The 19,785-nt window shown below is 48.2% G+C and overlaps 2 long non-coding RNA genes across 4 annotated transcripts in view; one reads left to right on the top strand and one right to left on the bottom strand.

Moving 5' to 3' along the window:
• Positions 1–6,983: 6,983 nt before the first annotated feature.
• Positions 6,984–15,030, bottom strand: LOC120399342. The gene is made up of 2 exons (XR_005595102.1): positions 14,855–15,030; positions 6,984–7,184 (listed from the first exon to the last, which is right to left on the bottom strand). It is a non-coding gene; the product is annotated as an uncharacterized LOC120399342 (long non-coding RNA).
• A 108-nt stretch (positions 15,031–15,138) lies between these two features.
• Positions 15,139–19,785, top strand: part of LOC120399351 — a 63,305-nt gene continuing 58,658 nt past the window's right edge. For all 3 annotated transcript variants that reach the window (XR_005595109.1, XR_005595106.1, XR_005595111.1), the window contains exon 1: positions 15,139–15,280. This is a non-coding gene — a long non-coding RNA (uncharacterized LOC120399351). The remainder of the gene's footprint in view (positions 15,281–19,785) is intronic.

The raw sequence follows: 19,785 nt of genomic DNA, 5'->3' as shown, positions 1-19,785 counted from the left end.
CAGGGACTTGGGGGAAGGGGGTGGAATGGGGGAGGAGCGAGGGTGAGTGCTTGGGCGGGAAGAGGCAGGGGTGGACAGCACCCACCCGGCAGAGGGGAAGTCGGCACCGTAGGGGTGAGTGGTGGGCGGTGGGATGAAGAGGCGAGTGGCGCGCAGGGAGGGTGAAGAGGCAAGCGAGGGGCGGGCGGCCGGGGGGCAGTGAGGAGGCAAGCAGTGGGTGGGGGACTGAGGAGGGATGCAGCAAGCCTGCGGCAGGCCGAGGGATGAGAAAGGGTGAGGTGGGGGGGGATGAGTGGGGGGGAGCAGGACCTGGGGCAGAGTGGGGGCGGAGTCTGGAAGGAGAGGGGGTGGACTGTAGGTGGGGCTGACGGCACCCCACTGTGTCCCAATATTTTAGTGTTGTGATCTGGTCACCCTAGCACCAGGTGAGCTTGGGGAAGAAACCGACAAATTCTGGATGGAGCCAACCCCAGGGCTCAATGAAATTGAGGCCTGCAGGAGCAGGCATCAAAGCAGCCTTAGCAGAGACCAGCCAACACTGAGGATGTTTTCAGAGTATTAACTCCAGACATTCTGGCCAGATCCACAAAGGTGCTTAAAAATCTAGTTTTAGGCACCTAAATCCTAGTTTTAGGTATCACTGCGAGCCACAAAACCCTCACTCAGCTGCAGTCTAACCCAACAGGTGCCTACACTCACTTGGTGCCCAAATTTTACTGTAAAAGTTCCCTAAACACCTAAGTTTCTGCCTCTGTGCATATGGACAATGAGTCACTTTAAGTGTCAGGATGCCCATGTCCTGCCTAAGCCCAGGGCCGGTGCAACCATTTAGGCGAACTAGGTGGTCGCCTAGGGCACTGGCATTTGGGGGGCGCCATTTTCTTCAGCAGTGACCGCAGTGGCTGGATCTTCGGCTGCCCCGGTCGCCGCTGGCATTTAGGTGGAGGGTGCTGGGGCAGAGGAGCGTGGGGAGGGCTGCCTGCAGCAAGTAAGGGGGGGGGCAGCACGCAGGGGAACTCCCCGCCCCAGCTCACCCCTGCCCCGCCTCCTCCCCAAGCACACCGTGGCCGCTTCACTTCTCCTGCCTCTCAGGCTTGCGGCACCACGGCGTGCTCGGGGAGGAGGAGGGGCAGGGGTGAGCTGCTTCACTTCTTCCGCCTCCCAAGATTGAGATGCCAATCAGCTTAGGCACCGCAAGGCTGGGAGGCGGGAGAAGTGAAGCAGCGATGGTGTGCTTGGGGTGCTCGGGTGCGGAGCAGGGGTGAGCTGGGGTGGGGGGGTGCCTCAGGGCGGAGGGTAGGAGGTGGGGAGCTGCCGCAAGGGGGGTGCCTCAGGGCGGAGCTGCCGCGGGGGGGGATGCCCCAGGGTGGAGGTGCGGGGGGGGGGGGGAGGCGCAAGGTGTAAGTTTCACCTTGGGTGCAAAATATCCTTGCACTGGCTCTGCCTAAGCCCCAGAGTGATCCATAAATCAGAAACAATACTTTCCTACCCCACCACCTATGGGCTCTGATCTCTAGGCCTGGTCTTCATGGATTTAGGCCTCTGCCCTGTGCTGATTGGCTGCTTGCTCCAACTCCCCTTGTGATCGCTTCACCCCAGCCTCACCCCACACCCACTGCTTGTACCTTCCTCCCCTCCTCTATCCCCCTTCATTGTTGTCCTCTCTCCAGTCCCCTTTTCTATACACATAGCTAATCACGCCTAACTAAACCCATCCAAAAATATTAACCCCCCTCCCCGCCACAACATGACACTAATGTGCCATTTGCTGTCATCACACTGATTCTGCTCATATGCACTATCTCTTTTCCCTACCCTGGGTCTTCCTTGTCTATTCAGCTTGCAAACTGCTCAGGGCAGGGATCTGTACTACTCTGTTTGTACAGTGCCTAGCACAAAAGGGCCTCCATCTCACTGGGTCCCGAGGCATGACAACAAAATAAGAAAGTTTCCACATGGTATATATGCGTATATAACACACCCAATGGGTAATAATGCTGAATGTATTCACTGGCAGACACATGCTCGCCTCGCACGTTTTCCATTAGGGGATGGGGGGAACTTGTGGTTCCTGGGCACTCCATTGCTAGCCCCTCACGTGGCAAAACAAACCCTGGAACAGCAGACAATTAGCAGTCATATTAAGGAAGTAAGTGAAAGACGGCTGTGTTTATTCATTACCCTATACAATGTAAACACATTTTTGGGAGATAGGATGTTTTTGTAGGATCACTCTCCCCATCCCTAATGCATTACTCCCTTCCTGTCTCTGGCCAGATACTAATTAGCTGCTAAGTCTTGTCTTATCTCACCTTCTCATTTGCTTTTCATTTTTAAAATGCACTAGGGCCCAAAGTTGCAAGATAGCTACAATGGAAGGGGGCACATTTCCACTCCCCCTTACTATCAAAATAAGTGGCCTGATTGATAAAGGAGATCAGCATTTTGGGTGCTGAGCCGTTTGGAAAAGCAGACCAGAAGTATCACAACAGGTGCTGCTGAGGACTTACATCTGGCCTCATTTGTAGGTGATGAATGCTTGAAAATCTGACCCATGTATGGGTCATCTATTCCTTCCACATTAGCTACATTGGGCACCTGGGAAATAGCAACCAAGCACTCACTGTCTAGGCATAAGATTTTAGGAGGAACAAGGGGCTATCTTTTCAAAGTGTAGGTTAGGTAAGCAGTCAGCAGCAGTAAGGGCTGGGAGTGGCTTGCTTATTAGCTGAAAAGATTTCCACTTAAGACAATAATAATAGTGATCATAATGGTAATTCTTTGCACTTATACCCAAAGATCTCCCCAAGCACTTCACATACATTATTTTGTGAAGCTTTGCAGCACTTCCTGGCATCTCTGCTTTACAGTCAAAGAAACAGAGGCACAGAGCAGGTATGGTCCAGATCAACAAAGGTACTTAGGCATCTAAACCTCAGTTTTAGGTTCCACTGCAACTCCCAGTCAGCTGACACTTAACTCTGTAAGTGCCTAAACTCACCTGGGGCCTAAATTTCTGCTGTAGAAGTTCCCTTTGTACTCATGTCTCTGGGCATGTGCACTATTGCCTTAGTCCAGTCACCAGGATGCCTGTACCATCCAATCCATGAACCACAGGAAGGTCGGGGAGCAAACACTTCTCTTTCCTACAGGGCCTCACTCTGTTAGGCCCCATTTGGGCTCCATGGCATGGAGCTGGACATTTTATGATCTTCAAAGCATTCTGCTGGGATGTTAGCGATCCAGGTTCAATTCCCTCCAGGAGGGGAAGGGGAAGGAAGGATTTCAGCAGAGGTCTCCTACTTCTCAGGCATGAGCTTTAACCACTGAGCTATGCTGATTACTTAACTAGTCATTAGGCCTGAGAAGGTGAGGAAGAATCACTATAACCTGAAGGTTAGGGCTACCCCACCTCCAGGAGGTAGGAGACCTGGGCTCCAGTCCCCCTACTCCTTTGCTTATTTATTCACAATGGAACAGTTTCAAGAGGAGAGACTGAGGGAACCCTACACCAGAATATCCCAGAGCTCACTGGTTAGAGCTCTCTCCTGAGAGTGAGAGACTCCTGTGCAAATCCTTTCTCCCACCAGGCAGAGGTGGTTGAATTGTACCTGTCTCCTACATCCCAGCTGAGTACTCCATCCACAGAGCTAAGAGTTATGACATGGGCACCACCAGCTGCTGCTTTGTGTGGAGTCAGGCAGGCTCCTTTCATTCCCTCAAAAAATGATTTAGGCACCTCACTCCAGGGAGCAGGTTCCTGGTTCTGGAATGCAAGCAGAAATAGATAAAATCTAGGATGGCCTTGTCACTTGTCACTCTAACCCTGTTGGACCCCCACTCAAGGCTGTCCCTAATCACTCAAACCCTGCCAGCCACCTGCTTGAGGCTGTGGCTGGAACCCTGCCTGCCCCCACACACTGGAACCCTTCCTCCCTCCCTCCTCCTCCTCCAGCCCAGCCTCCCCCCTGCATGGGGCTGGCATCTCTGCTTGCCCCCCGCATGTTCCTCAGCGCCGCACCCCACTTTTTTGACAAAAGTGGGCATTTGTTCCATTTTCTCTTGCCAACTCGATCAGGGACAAATGCCTACTTTTGTCAAATAAGTCAGGATGGCTGGGACAGGGCTTTGAAAATGGACTGTCCCGGCGGAAACAGGATGTATGGTTATCCTACCTAAGTCTGGTCTGCAGGGAGACACCTATCTCCAGCAAGCGGTGGGGCTTAGCACACACCTCATCACCAGCATCTCCTAGAGCAGTGGTTCTCAAACTAGGGCTGCTGCTTGTTCAGGGAAAGCCCCTGGCAGGCTGGGCTACTTTGTTTACCTGCCGCATCCTCAGGTTCGGCCAATTGTGGCTCCCACTGGCTGTGGTTTGCCATTCCAGGCCAATGAGGGCTGAGGGAAGCAGCGTGGGCCGAGGAACATGCTGGCCGCCCTTCCTGCTACTGCTAGGGCTTTAAGAAAAACACCAAAGGTGAAATCCTGGCTTCACTAGTAAAGATTAAACTTTGGGGGAGGTGTGCAGGGGCAGCCAGGGGAGAGACCAGGCCCTGAACATTGGTGGAGCCGGGCCCCCTTGCTCTGAATATTTCTGGAGCATGGGCACCATGGGCCCATACAACTCACTGCCTCTGCTCCAGAGAGTTTTTATTACTCCCCACTCAGGTAATATTTTTCAACATTTACAAGATGGGCCTCAGGGTAGGTCCAAGTAGGACTCTTCAGCCAAACACAAAGAAGCAAATTCATTATACTAGAAGGGAATATAATGTACCACTCCCTACCCCCTCTCCAGGGTGCTGCCTTGTTATGCTGGCCTCTGGATGCCTGTCCTTCCTCAAACAGTCAGTCAGTCCCGTTGCTTCCTCTATAGGGAGGAGCGCAGCCTTCCACCCAGGAGACATAGCTTCTCTCACCTCCTTCCCCCCCAGGTAGTCCTTAATTGGACTCAGGTGTCCCTAGCTGACCTGAGGTAACCTCTTTTCAGCTCACGGGGAAAGGGGCCTTTAGAATTCTAGGGCTAATCTATGGGCCTTCCACCATCGTTTGACACTTTGACCTCACTCCTGTCCCTGTTATCTCATTAGTTGTCCCCTGGAATCATTTGGCTTCCAGGTCCTGTAGATCCTCCCCTTAAGCTGGGGGGAGGGTCCTTTAGCAGTCTGCCCGCCCACTTCCTGGATCCCAATAGGACCACTCTCTGGCAGCTCTCCAGTTGGACTTTGTCACACAGGAAAAATCGAATTGACATCACTGATATTTCTAAGGTAACAAAAATACCTTTTATAAAACTCCGACAAGCCGGGCATGCTTGCTTCATACATTAAGAAAGCAAAAGAGAACATGAAGCCAGGATATTATTTCCTCTTTGCAAGTCACCTTCAATAGCAAGGCCTGACAAGTCAGTAAATAACACTAAGTACATCCATTATATAGTTAAAATACCTCCTTGGTTTACTGATCATAATCCTAGAGTTGGCTTAGCTTCCACACTTTATCTCAATGCAGCCTTGCTAAGCCTAGGTTCCTTTAACCCTAAGAGTACACAGGGGGCTGTAGACTCCAGGCAGTGTCTTGAGTATGCTGATGTCCTGTTCCCAAGACAAATGACCCAGACCTCCTTCCACCCACCTCCAACATTGTCTCACCTTCCATCTGCCGGTTGTCTCCTGCTACACTTCTCAACACTGCCCAGCTTCCCTCTTTTCCAGATGGAACCTTAACACGCCAGGCCCCTCAGGGGAGCCCAAATAACTCTGCCCCCAAGCCCTCATGACACACTGGGTCAGATTCAATCCTGCACTATGGCTAGAGACCTGGGGGAGCCTGCTTACTTTTCTTCTATTCTACTGCTGCTGCTGAGGGACAAGGCACTGCCCTAACTTATGCTTGACACTGCCATACTGAGAAATCACTGAAGCACTAGTCTGCTCTGGCAACACCCACACATTTCCCTCCTTTTGCCCACCCTACCCCAGAATAATTCCTGCACTGGAACTAGGGTGACCAAATGTCCCCATTTTATAGGGACAGTCCCGATATTTGGGGCTTTTTCTTCTAGAGGCGCCTATTACCCGCCACCCCCGTCCCAATTTTTCACACTTGCTGTCTGGTCACCCTAAGTGGAGCACCCACAGAAAGCCAGCTTTGCACTGGAAGGTTCATTATGGAGAGCTTTTGGGGTCAATTTGTGACAGCTATGCTGACTGCAACATGGGTGAATTCCCCTTTCTGTTTCTAAGTTTCAGCCCCAAGGATACTCTCAGAATCAGGCCTGATTCAAAATTGGGTGGCCAAAGGTCAGAGTAACTGCACTAATGCTGACCCCCTAAGTGTAGACAAAGATACGCAGGGATTTGCACAGATTGAGCTAATAAGTTTAGCCCCGGCTGGCAATCAGTGCAAACCCTGGCTTGCCCTTTTCTACACTTAGGCCATGTCTACGCTGAGAAAGTGCTTCATGGTAGAAAATGTGCTAACATGTTTTTAACTAAATGTGATGTAAAATATGACTTAACATCTTTTGTAGACTGTTAAATACACCTTGCTCCTATGTCTCATTTCACACATTTTCCAACACAACTGTCCTTTCCTGTCCTGAAGGCAACATTGTGTTAGTTTCTAACAAGATGCATTTTCTGAGTGTAGTAATGCTGTGAGAGTCACCAGTGGCACAGCTACACCAGTTGCAGTATTGGAGCTATCCCTGACTGTAGACAAGGTCTAACATCATCTCAGAGATGAATACTCCTTTCCCCGGCTGCCATGGTGTGTGAGGTCAGCCCCAGTTCCATTTCCCCAAACAACCTAGCTCAGGGCTCCCTGCAGGTTGGCCCTGACTTCTGGCATTTAACACAGCACAAACCTGAAATCTCATGTCAGTAGAAAGTCACCCCGCAGTTCAAACGCACAATGGGCTCCTACTGCTGCTGATTATTAATTTGTTGATTGACAAAAAGAATTGCCAGGGATGTAGAGGACAGAGGGAATACAGGGAGCACTTTATTTTAAAAGGGTTTTTTTTTTAAAAAAAAGAGAGATCTCAGCAACTTCCAGTAGGAATTCTTCACAAAAGAGGCTCTGTGCACACTGGCTCTTTAATGCCAACATTTAGTCTCATTATTGCAGATGCTTAAACAGTCATGTCTTAGGCTGCCTTTGTTTTATAGCAAAACTGATCACTAAAGATAACAAAATAGAACAGGATCAACAATTATGCACAGGAAATTACAGAAGCAAGCAGTTAATAGAATTACAAACATAATATAAAATGATTGAAGGAAAAGAAAATGCTCAATAATGTAGAACAAGTATATTATATTACACATGAAATGCTAAAAGAACATTATTAAGGTTGCAAAGTCAAGTACTCAAAAGTTAGGAAATGCCAGAATAAAGGTTGCTTGTGCAATCTGAGTTTGTCCCCTTGAGCATATACTTTATGATACAGACTTTAATTGCATGATCACATATTGTTTTTTCAAACAACACTCCTGCCTCATTCTGTGCACAGGATCAGGGCCGGTGCAAGGATATTTTGTGCCCTAGGCGAAACTGCCACCTTGTGCTCCTCGCTCCCCTCCCCCTGGAGCATCGCTTATTATAAACTTTCAAAAATGAATACTGCATAATGTGGCATTGTTCATTAGAATTAAAACACGTTCGGCTTGAAAATTTATTAATTTCATTATTTAGTCTACATATTTAATGAAAATAAATGGCCTTGGGTCTCCTGCACTCGGCTAGAATCCCTCCTGGTTCCCCCCCACACCCATGGATCTGGAAAGGGCTGTTTTGGGGATCAGAGCACAGAGCTGGGAGTCGGGATCTGGCTTCTATTTTCCACCCTGGCACCAACTCACTGCATGACCTCAGGCAAGTTACTTCCCTGTTCTGGGCTTCAGCTCCCCACAGCACTAAGGTGTGAAATGGTTCCTTGCTCCTGGGCTGGAAAGTGCAATGCAGGCGGGAGGGGGTGTCTGAAGGCCTGTCTTCCCCACAGGTGTGAGGTGAGGACAGAGTTCCAGCCTCCGTCATGACCATCCTGGTTGCTTTGCTCTGCCCCATGCCAATCGCTGCTGAAGCCCCTTACTCAGAGAGCTCTGGCCAGGGCAGAGGGGTCAGTGTCATTCTGGGCCTGATTTTCAGAGATGCTGAGCACCTGCGGTTCCCCCGATGTCTGTGGGAACTCCAGGGTTCTCAGTACTTCTGAAACTCAGGGCAGTTTATTTCAAATGTTGGGCCAGGACTGAGCCTGCAAAGGCAGGTCCATAAACACCCCTCAATCCACAGCAGATCTCCCATCAATAACAGTGCAAGCAATCAGGAGAATGATAGGGGGCAGCTGGCCCTAATGTGGTCACTAAACTTCTACCTAGTAAAGTTACTGGTGCATCTGCTGTCATTCAGCAGGAGAACAAAAATCTCTTGGGTGCTGCAGCCTGCCCAGGGTTTAGCTGCACTTAACCTGAGTTGCTCGCACACTTGCAGTGGTTGTGCACCACGCAACTGGTCACCCGTGTTACATGAAAATCTGGCTCTGACGGAGTCGTAATTAAACTTAACAGTTACTGCTGCATTTTCTAGAGCTGTTGTCCCAGGCTGGCTGCAGACTCAGGCAGACAGAACTGTGTCGGCTAGATGCCCATTACCTTTGGAAGATTTTCCCTGTAGCCATAAGGGCTTCAGACAGCCGTGTTTCTTCACTGAAAACTTGCAGTATGCTGCCCCTGAATCCCAGATTAATACCTTGTGTGGGCAGGTGCAGAGCTCGGGGCTTGAAGGCCTCTGGTCTAATGGTCTGAACCAGCACAGAACTAGGAGCCTCGATCTCCTGTGTTCAAAGCAGGACTCCGACAATGACTCCCCAAGTGGCCTTGGGCAAGTCACGTCCCTGTTCGCTGCCTCAGTTTCCCCCCAAATGGGGCTCTATTCACCTGCTCCACAAGGCTGCAGGGATTGATGGGGATGAAGCCTTGGAAGGTGGTACGTGCTGAGGATGGTTACACTTTTGCAACTCTTTAACCCTGTATCCTCTGGCAGGGCCATGATCCACCCCCGCAGGTGGACCGGTGGCCACGGTCTCCTCTTCCTTTTCCCCACCCCATCCCTGCTCCCGCCACTGCATTGCTGTCAGTAGGGCCAGTTGCAGGCGGGCTGATGTCTCCTGCTCCGATCTGTAGCCGGCAGCCCTTGGGCAGCAGCCGCTGCTGTGGCAGGGGGTCTGGGACTGCCAGAGCCAGAGGGAGTGGGCTAGGGAGCGATGCGGCAGCCCGGGGGCTCAGGGAGGAGGCAGCTGCGGGCTGGCAGTGGGGGTGCAGGCGGGCAGTGATGTGGGGTGCGGTGGAGGGAGGCGGTGGGGCCCGCGGTTGCAGAAGACGCTTGCAGAGGTAGGTGCTAACACAGCTGCGAGCAGTCCGTCCCCCCACCGGGAGCAATAGTGTAAAATAAAATTGGGGGGCACCGCTTTTTGGTGTCCCCAAATCTTGGTGCCCTAGGTGGCCACCTAGTTCGCCTAGTGGTTACATCAACCCTGCACAGGACTGGGTAGCTATTCAATATTATTTCTTATCCTCATCATTCAGTGTATGGCTCCAGGCCTTATTTACTGCACACCATCCAAACCCTGCTCTGAATACATCATTATTAATTACCTTGTGGGCGTTTCAGCACAGTATCTTAGTTTTATCTTCACAACCTCCCTGTGAGGTGAGGTGGTATTATTATCTCCATTTTACACATGTGGAACTGAGAGAGAGATTAAGGCCCAAACTGTCAAAAGTATCAAATAATTTTGAGTGCCCAATTTGAAATACTTAGCATCTTATTTTTCAGAGTACTTAACATTATATAACACCTTATTGGCATGTCTACAATGTGACAAAAAACCCTAGCTGGCCCGGGTCAGCTGACTCAGACTTGCAGGGTTGTGGGGCTCTAAAATTGTTGTGTAGACGCTCAGGCTGGCATGAGGACTCTGAGATCCCACAAAGTGGAAGGGACTCAGAGCCTGAACATTGGCCCGAGCCCAGATGACTACAGTGCAAGTTTTAGCCTCGTAGCCCAAGCCGTGCAAGCCCGAGTCAGCTGACTTTATCTCTGATACTCAGTGCTATGGGTTTTTTATCGCAATGTAGACATACCCTGTATGTCCAGAGCACCGCTCCCACCGCCTTCAGCTATGTTGGTGAAGAGTCTAGCAGTACTGCAGCTCAGACACCAGAGTCTCATGTCATGTTGGGTACCCAGAAAATGAGGAATGCACAGTGGCCACCTGTGAAAAGTTTGGTTAACATGACTTTCCCAGTATCATACCTGGAATGATTACACACAAATTGGGGGTGAAGGCAGATGTAAAACAATGTGACTTGAATGTTGAAAAACCAAGGAGTCCGAAATCAGGAACTACAGATTTAAGGTTGAAAGCTCAATTTTTAACTCTGCCCCCTTGTGCTCATGCTTTAAAATAAGGCCTCTCCTTATACCACTTGAAATGATCTTATTACATAATGCAATTTATAATTCCCTGCAAAGGGGAATTTCTTAAAGACCCTTAAGCCGTGAGTTACAGCATCACATATGTACTTAGTGCTCAGCAATGGGAGAAATCTTCCTAGCTTCCATGTCTGACACTCTGGTGTGCCCCTGCATCTCACAGCTATGCCTCTCCAAAGGAGGGGAATAATCCGGATAGTTGGCCAGCTCAGGGGAAGCTGTAGTCTTTCCTTTCAGAGCAGTTGGACAAAGGTCCTCAGGGGAGATTTGAGCCTGGAAGCACTTGAGATCACACACTTACTTCCACCTTGAAAGGTGGAACGGTTTGGATTTGCCTCCCTGCCTCTCTTCCCCTTTGCTCCTCTTCAACTCAGTGCAGCAAGCCAAGGCACCCTTAGAGACAAAGAGCTAGCTGCTGCCCCCCTCCTGTGACCGGGACATCACAGGGCAAGGTGCTTTGCAGTGCACAGTAGAGCCATGCCCCAGCCACTTGCTCGGAGTGACCGGGCACTGCTGTCTAGTCTCCATAAAGGGGGAACGCCCAGGTACCCCCTGAATGTCGACCTGTTGGTACAGATTGGACAGCTGCTAAAAGGTGAAACCTGCTGTCAAAAGTCCCCACTGGTTACCTCTAGGAAATGGGAAGGGGTTAACTCACAGACATCAGCCCCTGCCCCACTCTTCTGATCTGGAATAATTTTGATGTTAGATTTGAGAGAGTCAGGCTTGTGGGGGAGTTCAATGATTCTTATAGCCACTGGTTCCAGTAAGAATGTTGTTTTTCCAGCTCCCATTGAGTTCACCCTCGTTGCTGGGATTTTCATGTCATTGTTCTGTCAAATGCTCCTGTGGGCTTGTACTCTCCATGGGCCCATCCCTCCACTCCCACTCCCACTCCCATCTCCACCCCCACCTCCTGGGTCTTCGCCTGAAGGCTTTGTGAGGGCAGAATATAGCTTTTGTCAGGTGGAAGATACTCTCCTTTCATTCCCTGCTTATGCAGGGAGGGGAAAGGGGGGAATAAGGCAAATCATCCCAGCTGGCAGGTGAAAATGCAGCACAGTGGCAGACTCAGTCAAGTCCCAGTCACACACCTGCAGCAAACTCCATAGTCCAAACTCTAGGCCCATGAATCAATCAATCCCCTACTCCTTCTGCTTGAATCCCTTCCAGTCAAACTCCCTGAGGCACTTAAAGCTCCTGTTCTCCCTTTGAAATGGATCAGATGGAATACAGATGTTATCTTTATAAGCCTTTTTTATATAATCTCCAAACCATCTTTCCCAATCTGCTCCTCAGTACCCCACAGGCAAACTATCAGTAAGGCTCCACCTTTATATGTTAAATGCCCCTCCTCAGCAAGAAAAGATGCCAGATCCACACTATTGTCTCTTACAAGTCCAGGCCTCAGGTAGCACAACCTCATCACTCCTGGGATCGCTTTCCTGGCCTCCCAGTGTATTGGAAAATAATTCCAGAATCCACATTTCCAGCACCAGAAACATGTCAGAGTCCATGGGGCTCCAGCTTTATGTTCTTTAGCACTCAACAGTGGGGTCAAATCTTCACAGCCTCACTTATCTAGGGGTTTTCCTTGGGTTATCCCCCTGTTCACTTCCCCACTCTCCTCCCTCACCCACACAAACTTGCTCTCCACACAGTACTTATCTGTTCTGAGGGGCTCATCTGAATTCCTGTCTCTTTCCTCCTTCCCACATTGCCTCTTGACTCTCCTCTTTATCAATTTTCTGTCTCTCCTTCATGTGGCCCTATGGCTAGGAGATGGTGCACCCAGCTGCTGTGCTGAAGTCTCTGGTCCCTTCTGGGACGGGAGGCCAAGCTTCATCTCTCACTGCTGGCCTCACAGGGCTGGTAGGGCGACATCACAACGCAGAGCTGAGATGCTGTCTTTGCTGTCTCCTTCCATTGTTATTGACCTGGGCAGGAGTTTTACTCCCTTGTGCTTGGATGTAGATTGACTGACTTTTCACAAATTCTTTCTTCATTCTTTGTTGGCTTGGATGATGGAGCAGAAAATCTCTCTGAGCTTTGATCTCTCTACTTTCATGTCAGTGGCATGGTCATTTATATCTGGGTTCGTTGTGTGCCTTGCATGTCCCACTTTCTTCTTCCGGTTTGTGACTCCAGATTCTGTAGTGTGTTCGACTTTCTTTTATTTTTCTGTTGGACCCCTTGCAGTGAGGGATCTTGCCAGTAGGAAGGTTCTGGTTAGGGACTAGTAGTGATCTGGCTTGTTTTAGCAGCAAAGAGTCCTGTGGCACCTCATAGACTAGTAGACGTATTGGAGCATGAGCTTTCGTGGGTGAATACCCACTTCATCGGATGCATGTAGTGGAAATTTCCAGAGGCAGGTATAAATATGCAAGCAAGAATCAGGCTGGAGATTCTTGCTTGCATATATATATATATATATATACCTGCCTCTGGAAATTTTCACGACATGCATCTGACGAAGTGGGTATTCACCCACAAAAGCTCATGCTCCAATACGTCTACTAGTCTATGAGGTGCCACAGGACTCTTTGCTGCTCTTACAGATCCAGACTAACACGGCTACCCCTCTGATACTTGGCTTGTTTTAATTTATGATCCTCTGACCCCACTCCTCAGTGGTTAGTTTATTGTCTTTTTAAGTCTGTTCACAGTTTTGAATATTGTTTAGTTCTGAGGGAGGGCGTTTGCTCTGGAATTCTGGAGATCAGTGGTGTTAAGATTTGGGGGTGCTGCAGCATCTTAGTATTTCATCTTAGCAGACATCCTTTCTATCACAGTGGCCGTCATTCAGGCATGGGACCCACCCCTCTTTCCTTTTTGGGATTTCAGTGTGTAGCACCGATGGGATTGATGAGGCCTCCATTCAAGCCTGTGGTTACTCACTCCATCTACCACCGTTCAGTGAAGTCAGCCTTCCTGGTGACCATCACATGGCCAGGACAACAGGTTAAATTCAAGGCAGGTCCTTCCTATGCTGTCTTTCAGAAGGACAAGGTCTTAGTAGAACAACAGACTTTTAATCTCAGGGTCCATGGTTCAAATCTCTGTTCAGGCAGTATGTTTTTAAAAGGGGACTTGATTGCTGTCTAAGTACATGGGGAACAAATATTTGATAGTCTAGCACAGTGGCTCTCAACCTTTCCAGACTACTGTGCCCCTTTAGGGAGTCTGATTTGTCTTGCATACTACCAAGTTTCACTTCACTTAAACTACTTGCTTACAAAATCAGACAAAAATACAAAAGTGTCACAGCACGTTATTACTGAAAAATTGCTCACTTTCTCATTTTTACCATATAATTATAAAATAAATCAATTGGACTATAAATACTGTACTTACATTTCAGTGTCTAGTATATAGAGCAGTATAAAGTCATGGTCTGTATGAAATTGTAGTTTGTACTGACTTCGCTAGAGCTTTTTACGTAGCCTATTGTAAAACTAGGCAAATATCTAGATGAGTTGATGTACTCCTTAGAAGACCTCTATATACCCCTATGGGCATGCGTACCACAGTTGAGAACCATTGGTCTAGCAGAGAGAGGTATAACGTGACCAATGGCAGGGAGTTCAAGCTAGACAAATTCAGATTGGAAATAAGGTTTGCTTTTTTTAAAAATGAAGATAATTAACCATCTGAACAATTGAACAAGAGTCATGGTGGATTCTCCATCACTGACCATTTTAAAATCAGGATTGGATTGGATTTCTAGAAGATCTACTCTAGGCATTATTTTGTACTGTGTTATGCAGGTCATCAGACTAGGTGATCTCAATGGTCCCTTTTGGCCTTGGAATCTATGGCTCTATGGTCTTAGCATCCTTCCCATCCCGATATCTGTCCCCACCCCACAGTACTTCTCTGTTTCTCATACCATATGCTGATAACTTTTCCCCATTGCACTCTCCATTTTCTGACCTCTGTTCCTGACTTCCCTGTTCCTTTTAATTTTATGCAGCAAGACACTAATGCTGCCGGTGCATCAGTGCTTTGTCACCTGAGCTAGGGTCACAGACAGGATAGGGACCATGAGCTGCAAGCACATTTGATCTCAGGTCTCGAGTCTGCTTTATTCCTGACTGTTTTTCCTGGCCTCTCAGCACAATTAGAGAAAAATCCAAGTATTCCCATTCCCAGCACTAGAAATATCCCAGAATCCCTGGAGCTTCTGGCATCACATTCCTGGCACTCAGCAATGAGTCAAATCTTCATAGCTGTGCTGATTTAGGGCACTCCCCAGTCTTGTTCCCGTGTTCATGAGCACACATCTTGTCCTTCACAGATGCTCCCATGTCAGTAGCACAGCATGGAAAAGGGCACTTGTTAGTTCTCAGGGACTCACCTGGGTTCCTTCCTTTCCATATCTCCCCACATTGCCTCTTAGATGTCGTTAAATGTTCTCTTTTCTGTCTCCCCCTCACTTTCCCCTGAGTGTCCGTATGGCCCAGAAACTGTTCTCCCTCTGGGCTGAACTCTGCTGAAAGGAAGGTCAGGAGTCAGCTCTCACTCAGGTCCTGTGATGACCTCACCACTGACTCCACAGTGCTGGGCTTGTGATGATAAGATGACATCACAATGCAGAGCTGTGATGCTCTTTTGGCCATCCATTTCCTTCTTGCCTGCCATGAGGGGTGTAGGGGACTGTCACCAGTCTTCAAGTAACTGTCCGGTATGGGCTTCAATTAAGTCCAACAAGGCTTATAACCAAATGCAGTCAAGGAACTCTGGTCTTCTCGGAATCTGTGAGGGATGCTCCAAAAGCCAATAGGTATTTTCATGTTTTTTTTAAAGTTTAAAAAAATAGAAACATTTCTGCCTGTGGAACCATATTGGCCCACACTATATTGGGTCATTAACAGAGCTGGGAATCTTTAGATCCACAACACTGTCCTTTACCACTTGAGCTACCAGAGTAACTGGTAGCAGAAGAAGGCTGTTATCTTCTAGGCAGACCTGCCACTAAACAGAGATGGAGACATGCACTTTGCCAGTGGGTTTCACAGCGATTTGCTGAATAGGAATAATGGGTTCAGTTCCAGGTTCTGCAGGGGACTGTGCTCTAGTGGCTACAAGCCATCTGCCCTAGCCTCCAGGGCAGTCTGTCCCCTTGTCCTCCTACTCCTGCCTCCAGCCCTTGCTCCTGTCATGCCGCCTCACTGTTAACCCCCCGACTCTTACCCATCCTCTCCTGCCTGGCTCCTGCCCCTGCCCCCATCTCCTTCGCTGTCCAGATTCTGCCCATGTTCCCTCTCCTGCTCCTAACCTTGAACAGCTCCTGCTCTTCCCAGACCCCTCTGCTCCAGCCCCTCTCCCCACACTTATTCCTATCACCCCATCTTCTGACCCTCTTTGCCCCTGGTTCCCCCACTAGCTCCTGCTGCTCTCCCCCTGCCCCCAGTCTTCTATCTGCTTCCCCTCCTGACCTGCCTCTTTCCACAGCTTCCTTCTCCTCCTGACTGCCTGGGCCCAGCAGGGGGATCATTGACAGCCCGGGACAGACAGGCTCCATTGAGTCGGTTCTGGTGCCTAGTGCCACAGTGGTTCCCAGCAGTGAGAGCAGCATTTGCAGGGAAAGTCCTCCTTAGCCCCTGCATTCCCAAGATGGAGCATGCTCAGTATGCTCAGTCGCTCTGTGGGGACGACACATACACAGGCCAGTCAGCAGGTAGGAGCAGGTGGGGCTAGAGCATGCTCAGTGCAGACAGAATCTTTGGAGAATTTAGCTCTCAAACTGTAATAAGTCTCTACTGAGCATGTGCCAACTGAGATTTTTTTTGAGGCTTTTAACATGCCCATAGCTGAGCAAAATTTCATGGGGCTGCCAAGGCACATTATACCTCCGGGGCAATACCCCTTTGTCATATTTCAAATCTCTGCCCCCAAAGTCTGGAGGTGCTGGAGCTTCTGAATGAAATGGTTGTAAGAATTTTTCTAACATGGGCAAGATAACATATTTTTTCCCTCACCTCATTGTGAGAAATAGCAGACTGTTTTTGCTGAATTTTTCAGTAAATAAATAAATAAATAAATAAGTAAATAATTCAGCCTGAGGCAGACACCCAGCATGGAAAATTTCAGCCTGAACAGTTAAAGGTTAGCAAAGTTATAACCAACCGAAAACAGAGTCTTATAATGGAAAATATTGGGCAATCTTAACTATAGGTTAAGGCAGGCAGCGCTGCCTATAATATGTATATGTTTGAGAAGGCACTTGTAATAGGTGCTGCAGAGGAAACGCAGATAGGGTGTCAGTTTTAACCATAATAGAACCATGTTTAAATCCTGAAAGTCAAAGGCCAATTTAGTAAGCCAAAAAGTAGATAAAAAGTTAGACAAAAGGCTTAGAGGTTTAGTTTCTTCCATCTGTCTTTGCTTTTTTTTACTGCGGGTCACTTGAATATAATTCCTTTCAGTGCTGGAGCCACTTAATACTGAGGGCAGGGCTTGTTTGCTCTTCTCTGCTTTCAGCTAAGAAACGGTTATTTGCTTTCTGGCTCAAAAGGGATTGTATTATTTATTTCTCTCTTTTCCTTCCTTTAAAATGTCATAAATATATAGCATTTTTTGTGTGCCATTCAGGGCTGTGTTTAGTTTATTTTTTTAAATCAGTGGACCAGCTCCTCAGCTGGAATAAGTGGGACCAGCTCCATTTACACCAACTGAGGATCTAGTCCTAACAATGGATTTTTTTTTAATCTTGGAAATTTACAAATAAAGATCTGGTGATTAGGATAGTAGTTATATAACCTTTATTACTTTTTTATTTTAAAGTGAATGACTTGGCTGATATCAGTTTGTCTATGTTTAGATTTTAAGAAAAGGTCCATTCCAGCAATGATCAGAAGGTCTTTGTAATAATAACAATACAGTTGGCTAAGATTTTTATAGAAGGCAAATAAATGCTTTTAGAAACTTCATGGCCAATAGGTCATACAGAATGTGATCACTTCTTAGGGTACGTCTTCACTACCGGCCGGATTGGCGGGTAGCAATCGATTTCTCGGGGATCGATATATTGCGTCTCATCTAGACGCAATATATCGATCCCCGAACGCGCTCCTGTCGACTCCGGAACTCCACCAATGCGAACGGCGGTAGCGGAGTCGACATGGGGAGCCGCGGACGTTGATCCTGTGCAATGAGGACGGTAAGTAATTCGATCTAAGGTACTTCGACTTCAGCTACGCTATTCACGTAGCTGAAGTTGCGTATCTTAGATCGATCCCCCCCCCAGTGTAGACCTGCCCTTACACACTTTCATATGTAGTAGCATCTAATGTATTTTACAGAGTATCAGGGGTAGCCGTGTTAGTCTGGATCTGTAAAAGCAACAAAGAATCCTGTGGCACCTTATAGACTAACAGACGTTCTGCAGCATGAGCTTTCGTGGGTGAATACCCACTTCTTCAGATGCAAGTCATGTAGTGCTGCTAATGTATTTTACAGAGTTTTCCAAGTATTATATATTTTTTGAGAGATATAGTGAATTCACAGAAATAAATGAGGAATTAATTCTGCTCCAAAGATCTGATTTAAATATAAATCCTGACTCACTTTATATGATTACGTAGCTTTTGTGAGGGGAAAACAACTTCTAAGAACACATCACTGAAAACATTGTCTCACAGAACATAGCTATTTCCATAAAATTCAAAATGTTCGCTCTAGTTGTAGTGCTGCTAATTCAGGGCCTGATCTTGGTGTCCTTACTCAAGAAAAACTCCTATATAACTTGTTGGGACAGATTCCTAGGTAGGCTGGTGCAAAGATGCCACGGGTCAGGTGTAAACCTTCCTGGGGTAGGGGGTCATCATCAATGCTGTTGATCATCAACAGGAGCAGCAGTGAACAGTCTAGGGAGGGGCAGGTTGGAGGGATGGGGAGGAGATATGGCTGGCACATTCTTATACCCTGGAGGTTTCACATTTTTAAATTTGTCCATATGGGCCGTTAAAGCAAGGATGCACGTTAGACCAGCCCTGGGGCAGCACCTGGATTGTGACTGCCCTTGAATAGAGGAGGAACAATCCACCTCTTCTCAGTTCCTGCACATCCCTAGGGCTAGCAGAGGGATGCTTTTCCATATACAATGCACAACCATATAATGTCAGTCTGGATGGCCTTCTGTTTAAATTAAGGGACCAACAAATCAAGAGAAGAATAAATATAAAGTCTCCATGAAAGAGCATAATGCGAGCAGGTGTCTTCCCCAGAACAGACTGAATCCAAGCGGCCTCACAAAACGGTAGCTGCCTCTGCTGACATTCCGAGGCGCAGTACCCAGAGAACGATGCTATAACAAAAGTTATGTGGCTCTGTACCTCATACAACTGATTGGGCATTTGCCTGAGTAAGGACTGTAAAATCAGGCCCTATGTCTATAAACTTCATTCAAGGAGACATGCTACCTTCCAGCAGATCAGCTTGCAGGAAGGTAAAATTTGCTCAGAGATCTGTTAGTAGAAACTCAGAGCCAGTTTGCATCTCCTCCATTTGGGGGAGTGAGGGCTTGTCCCTAAATCAATGACCCCCATGGGCACAGAGGCCTAGAATACCTGGGGCACATGTCTGTTCTTGCCACACCCATTCCTCCACATCCCAGGAATGCCCTCTGTTCCAGGAGTAGCACAGAGCAGATGAATCATAGATTATTAGGGTTGGTGGGGACCTCAGAAGATCATCTAGTCCAACCCCCTTGCTCAAAGCAGGATCAATCCCCAAATGGCCCCCTCAAGGACTGAACTTACAACCCTGGGTTTAGCAGGCTAATGCTCAAACCACTGAGCTATCCCTTCCCCTTAAAGCTGGTACTGTGTAATGCATAGGTGCTAGTTGCATCTTACACCTGCCAGCACAGTGTAAAGGGGCTCCACATCAAGGCTGGATGTCAATTAGTTCACTTTAATCCTCCTTTCTCTGAGGGAGTTTGTAGCACTGCAAAGAGGGCTGTGAATTTAGCAGACCCCAAGGATCTGCAGTGCAGTCCAAGCATCTCTGTGGTTTCCAGGCTGTCCTCACGGAGGTTCTCTCACCTGTACTGCTGCCCGGCCTCCCCCTGGCCCATGCTTCCCATGCCAGGAAGTTTCATGAGAAGACTGTGTTGCCAAGGGCCCATGCTTATTCAGCAGAGATACAAAGAATATATTTCCATGGGGTTGTTTTCTTTGTCCAGAGATTGGGATAGTAGGATAAGTCTCTAAACTTTGGTGTGTGTCCTAAGTGAACCTCCAATGCTTTCCAGGTTTGACCATTGCTGATTCTAATTTGGGACCA

The sequence above is a fragment of the Mauremys reevesii genome, linkage group 1 (genome assembly GCF_016161935.1).
Source record: "Mauremys reevesii isolate NIE-2019 linkage group 1, ASM1616193v1, whole genome shotgun sequence".
Classification (NCBI taxonomy): domain Eukaryota; kingdom Metazoa; phylum Chordata; order Testudines; family Geoemydidae; genus Mauremys; species Mauremys reevesii.
This window is presented reverse-complemented; position numbering and strand designations above follow the sequence as displayed.